Here is a 6,752-nt window from a genome sequence, read left to right as displayed (position 1 = left end):
TCTGAGTTTTGTTCTACATTTTCCTCTTGCTCTTCCTCTATTGTAATTCCTTTTAGAGCAGTAAGCAGTGATAACTGGGTACTATGTAGTTCTTCCGATCTCAGGGTAATGTATCTAAACTATTTGTTCTGATGCACCTTTGATTTTCTTTTATTTTGCTTTTTTATTGATTGTTAAAATCTGGGGTTTTTTAATATACTAGTTTATTTACAAAATTTGAATACATTGATTTTGAGAACAGATTTTTCCAATTTCTCTTAACCCCCCCACCCATCAAATTATACAACTCCATGAATAATCCCACCTCTCCCTGCACATCCTCATCCCTCTGCTTTCAGCCTTCCTCACCCCCTTTGGATCCTTATACTCATTCTACAATAATGGATTTATACAATATTTGTCCTGGTGGGACTGAGTTAGTTGACTCAGCATAATGCTCTCCAGTTCCTCCCAAGTTAGGTAATAATTTACAAAATCATTGTATTTCCTCTATTCTTTGTTCCACACAGGGAGAACTAATAGTTGCACCTTGCATGGCCACTCACAAGCATCAAAATACACATCAAAACAGGATGTGTGCTGTTGTTTTTAGATACCATTGAGTCAACTATGAACAACCCATCAAAATCTGGACCAATTTTGTACCATCCTGACAATCACTGCTGTGCTTGAAAGTCCATTGTTGCAGTCACTGTGTTAGTCCATCTCCTGGAAGATCTTTCTAGCCTTTTCTGACCCTACAACTTGCCAAGAATGATGTTCTTTGCTAGTGACTGGCTTTTTCTGACAACATGTTCAAAGTAAATGGGACAAAGTCGCACCATCTTTGTCTCTAAGAAGCACCCTGTCCGCTCTTCCTCCATGAGAGGTTTGCTTGTTCTCGTGGTATTCCATGTTATACTCGATATTCTTTGCTAGAACCACAAATCAAAGGCATCAATTCTTTTTTACTCATTGTTCAACTCTCATATGCATATGAAGCATTTGAAAATACCATGACTTGAAAAAAAAATTAAAAAATAAAGAAAATACCATGACTTGGGTCAAACCCATCTTGGTCTTTAAAGTGATATCTTTGCTCTTTAACACTTTGAAGAGATGCAGTGATTTGTCCAATGCAACACATCTTTTGATTTCATGACTGCTGAAGCAAACTGTAGAACATTGGTTTTGTGGACTATGCTGTGCCAATTGCCCTTGTTGCCCCTCAAGGGTACTACATTCTTAAGGCCCTAGGAGTAGCAACTCATTCCTTCAGTGTTTGATTGTTGTTTTCCTCGTCGTTGTTACATGCCATTGAGTCAGAACTGACTTGTAGTTGATCCTCCAGTGAGTTTTCAAAAGCAATAAATTGCATGGGAAGAGACTGCACATCTTTCTCCCAGGAAGCAGCTGGTGGATTCAAACCACATACCATTGGGTTAGCAGTACAGCTCCTTACAACTAAGCCAGCAGAGCTGAGAGTATTTGGTTATGATCTTTTAATGCACTTTCAATTTGCAAATACAGTCCTATGTCTTTTTGACTCAACAGAGCACCATTTTCACATATGGTCAAAATTCTTTTATCAACAAGATAAAGAAACACTATTTATCAATGAATGGCACTTTCGCCACTTTGTGCTCTCCACTAATTGTGGTTATTAACTTTTCTGGGTCCTATCACAAAGAACAGATCATTAACTTTAATTCTTGAAATTTATTGACTTCAATGCAAAGTGAGGTTGGCAGGTACCAGAGGATTATGGTTGCAAAAATTCATTAACAAAGGAGAGAAAGCTCTTATTAGGTGTCAATTTTTGCTTTCTCTTTTTCATTTAAGCAGTTCAGTGTGTATCTAAGGCATTTAAAGTGTTGTGTAGTTGTGTGTGCCATCAAGTTGTTTTTGAGTCATGGTGACAGAGTACTGCCCCAGGAAGTCTGCTAGGCTGTAATTTTTTATTTCTTTGTTTTAGTTTAGTCACAGTGTTTTTTGTGGGTTTGTGTGTGTGTGTGTGTGCTCTTTTTTTGTATATTTACTGCTTCTTTTTTTATTACTATTAATTTTAATTAAAGTTTGCAGAGACTTTGAATTTCCACTCATACATTGCTGCACTTTTCTCCCAGCCCAACCTCACCCTGCCCTGTTTGCTCTTCTCTTTGAAAAGTAAAAGAAAAATTCTTTCATTGTTATACAATCTCTCCCCTCAAGTCCACTCCACTATGCAGCCTTTGTTCTGGATTCCTGTCATGACAATAATACTTAATCATATATTCCTTTTAAACAGATCTCGTCTTTCATCTATTTCAATGCAGTATACGTTATTTATCCTCTCTTTCTCAGTCTATCCCAAACTCCAATGTCAGTCCCATTTTACAATAGTGGCACATGCAGTATTTGTCCTTTTGTGACTGAGATATTTCACTCAGTATAATGTCCTCCAGGGTCACCCATTTTGTGTAATATTTCATGAGTTCTTTGTTTTTTAAAGCAGCGTAGTAGTCCATTGTGTGAATATACCAAAGCTTCTCCATTCATTTGTTGATGAGCACTTAGGTTGTTTCCAACTCTTTTTGCTATTGTGAACAAAGCCACAATAAGCATGGGTGTGTATATATCTGCTTGGGTCGCAGTTATGGTTTCTTTGGGGTATATTTCCAGTAGTAAAATTGCTGGGTCAAATGGTATTTCTATTTGTAACTTTTTGAGAAAGCGCCATAAAACCTTCCATAGTGGTCGCACCATTTTACACTCCCACCAACAGTGACTATGGGTTCCAGTTTCTCCACAACCTCACCAGTATTTGTTGTTTGCTAGGCTGTAATTTTTACGGGAGCAGATCACTAGGTCTTTTCAAACAAAGCCAAAGAATGAGTTCAAACTGCTAGCCTTTTTCTTAGCAAAGTTCTTAATCATTGGGCCAACACGGTTCTTTGCTTAAAAAAAAACCAAAACAAAACAAAAAACCCAAACCAAAAAAAAAGACAAAACCAAAAACAAAAACAAAACCAAACCCCACCAACACTGGAGACAATGATGCTGAGTGAACTAAGTCCCATAAGGACAATTATTACATAAGACCATTATTGTAGAAATAGAAAGATAACTAGTAAAACAGATATGAGTATCCAAGAGGGGAGGGAGGAGCACAGGGATGAGGATGGGCAGGGGTGTAATCATAGAGTTGAACAATTTGGTGGGTAGAGGGTGGGGTAGGTAAAGGAAATGGGAAAGATCCGGATCAACTTTGTAAGCAAACCACTATAAAATAAAAATGTATTTAACAACAAAAAAAAACAAAAACACCTCCAGTTTATCATTGCTGTTGAATCAGAACTGACTCATCATAGTTGACCAGCAGGTTTGCAGAGGCTGTAAATCACACTGCCTATCTTGCTCTCTTGGAACAGCTGGTGGATTAATCATGTGCCTCTGAGTTCGTAGCACAATCCTCTACCAACTAGGTCACCCAAGTTCCAGTTTATAGAGAATTCAATCTTGTTGCTGTTAGGTGCCAACAAGTTGAGTGTTACTCACAGCGACCCTATGAACAACAGACCTGAATCCCGTCCTATCTTGTGTCATCCTCTGATACACGTGAGTTCATTGGGCAGGCACCATGTCAATCCACCTCTTTGTGGAGTCTTCTCTTTCACCATTCTTCTACCTTTACAAGCGTGATAGCCTCTTCTAGCTACATCTCCAGAGTATAAGAGATGAAGCTACACTAGCTTTGCCTCCAAGAAGCACTCTGGTTGTATCTCTTCTAAGACATATATTTGTTCTTTTTGGCAGTCAATGGGTTATGCACCTGAAAAACCTAATCAGCCATTCCTCATAATATTTCTAACAGGAATAGAAGGAATCTACCTTAGTATAAAAACCTGTTGCTTCCGTGAGTGTTGATTGTGGGTCCCAATAGAATTAAATCCTTGATAATTTCAATCTTTTCTTTATTTATCATGATGTTGCCTATTGATCCAGTTGTGAGGATTTTTGTTTTCTTTTTTTATTCTTTTTTTATTGTTAATTTTAATGAAAATTTACAGACTTTGGATTTCCATTCATTCATTGTTGCACTTTTCTCCCTGACCCCCCTTCCCCCAAGTTGGCTCTTCTCTTTGAAAAGTAAAAGAAAAATTATTTCATTGTTATACAATCCCTCCCCGCAAGTCCACTCCAATGTGCAGCCTTCATTCTGGACTCCTGTCATAACAATAATACCTAATCATATATCCCTTTTAAACAGTTCTCGCCCTCATTTATCCTTTTGTGACTGAAATACTTCACTCAGCATAATGTCCTCCAGGGTCACTCATTTTGTATATTTCATGAGTTCCATGTTTTTCAATGCAGCATAGTATTCCACTGTGTGAGTATATCAGAGCTTCTCTATCCATTCTTTTGTTGATGGGAACTTAGTTTTTGTCTAGATTTTTGTTTTCTTTATGTTGAAGACTAGTCCATACTGAAGGCTTTAAATGTCATCAAATAAGTATTTCAACTATTCTTTGTTTTCTGTAAGCAAAGTTGTGTCAGCTTTATGTCATAGGTTGTTGCTAAATCTTCCTCCAATCCTGAGGCCACACCCTTCTTCTGTAATACATTTCCTTCCAGTATTTTCTCAACATACAGACTAAACAGGTATGGTAAAAGGATATAACCTTGAAGCACATCTTTCCTGATTTTTAACCATCCTGTGTCTCCTTGTTCTGTTCAAACAACTGCTTCTTGGTCTATTTATATGTTTCACGTAAGCATAATTAAGTTTTATATATTTGCCATTTTCCTCAATTTTTTCTATTAAATTATTACGAACCACACAGTAGAATGTATTTGAATAGTCAATAAAACATAAATCAACATCCTTCTAGTAGTCTCTGCTCTCAGCCAAGATTTGTCTGATGTCAGCAATAATGTTCATTGTTCCATGACTTCTGAATCCATCTTGAAATTCCAGCAGTTTCTTGTTGATGTTCTCCTCCAGTACAATATTATCTTAAATATTTTTTATAATAAATGATATTATCTTTAGCTAGATTTTACTTGCAGATAAAATTAATAAGATTATACTACAATTTCCACATTCTATTGGGTCATCTTTTTTTTAAATAAATAAATTAACAAATACAGATCTCTTTCAGTCAGTTCACCAGGTTTCTTGGCATAGACGAATCAAATTTCTTGGCATAGATGTCTCAGGCTACATCTGTTTATTGACACACCTCAATTCATCTTCCATCAGTTCCTGCTGCCTTTTGTTTTGCCAAAGCTCTCATTGCAGCTTCGACCTCATCCTTTAGTATGAATTTTGATCCTATCCAAACTCATTAAATGATTGTTATCAACAAACTCTTTTTGGTACAGTGCTTTTTGTGTATTCCTTCCACCTTCTTTTGATGCTTCCTGTGTCATCCAGTATTTTGGCATAGAATTTCAGTCTTGCAGCTCAAGGCTTCAATATTTTCTTCAATTCTTTCAGCTTGCCAATTGCTGAGTGTGTGTGCTCTCTTCTGTTGGTTTCTAACTCCATATCTTAGCCTATTTAATTATAATTTGAATGTTGCTGTTAGCTGTCACCAAGTTGACAACAACTCACAGCAACCCTATGAACAGGTCTAAAGTTTGCCCTGTCCTGTGCTATCTTCACTATCTCTATTATACTAAAGGCCATTATGATAGTCGTTGTTTCAGTCCATGCCATTGAGGGGATACTAATGAGTAAAATGAACAAAAGTTGCATGGGGATGGCTATATTTGAACTTTAACCAACTTTACAAAGGAGAATTGTCCCTGTAAACAACATCAACAACACAAAATCCATTTCCATGAGGTCAGGCATATCCCCCACACTCCTGCACTCTTTCTACTCATCCCAACACCAATCTTATTGCTTTACTGGGTCCAAAATCCATTGTGATAGCTCACAGACCACACAGAACCGTATTAGGATAGTTAAGAGGCTATTATTAAGGTGGTGTTTGTTGTTGTTATTGTTGTTGTTGTTAGGTGCCATTGAGTCAAGTACAACTCATAGCAACCCTTTAAACAAAAGATCTGCCATCCTCACACTTCCTGACACTCAAGAGCTCATTGAAGCAGTCACCATGTCAATCCACCTGGTTGAGGGTCTTCCTCTCCTTCACCCACCCTCCACCCTTCCCAACATCATGTCCTTCTCCAAGGAATAGCCCCTTCTAGCAACATGTCCAAAGTATGTGAGGTGAAGCCTCATCATTCTTGCCTCCAAAGAGTACTCTGGCTGTATCCTCTCTAAGACATATTTACTTGTTTTCTCGGCTGTCCATGGGATGTTCAGTGCTCTTCTCCATCACAGCTCAAAGGCGTCAATTCTTTTTCTTTGATCCTTATTCATTGTCCAGCTCTCAGATGGATAATTCAGGTTAGTAGCAGAATATTGTTTTTCAGTCAGTGCTACGGTTGACATGTGCTCACAGGCACCTAGGTCTACAGACTCATGGCTTTAGGCCAGTCCTGCCAATCATGGTTCTGTATTTCCCACATTCCTCCAACCCTCCTCTGCCCCACCAGTCTTTTAACAAATTTGGGCAAAAGGCTCTTATATCTGCTTCAATTGGTGGTGTTGTTGTTGTTGTTATGTGCCGTCGAGTCGCCTGCGACTCATAGCGACCCTATGTAAAACAGCCCTAAACTCCGCTCTGTCCTGTGCCAATTGCACTGTCTCTGACACTCCCATCCCAATTATCCCAGTCACTGAATCAATCCACCTCATAGAGGGCCTTCCTCTCCTG

The sequence above is a fragment of the Elephantulus edwardii genome, unplaced genomic scaffold (genome assembly GCF_000299155.1).
Source record: "Elephantulus edwardii isolate Elephantulus edwardi_28Jun2011 unplaced genomic scaffold, EleEdw1.0 scaffold00001, whole genome shotgun sequence".
Lineage (NCBI taxonomy): Eukaryota > Metazoa > Chordata > Mammalia > Macroscelidea > Macroscelididae > Elephantulus > Elephantulus edwardii.
Note: the sequence above shows the minus strand (reverse complement) of the source record.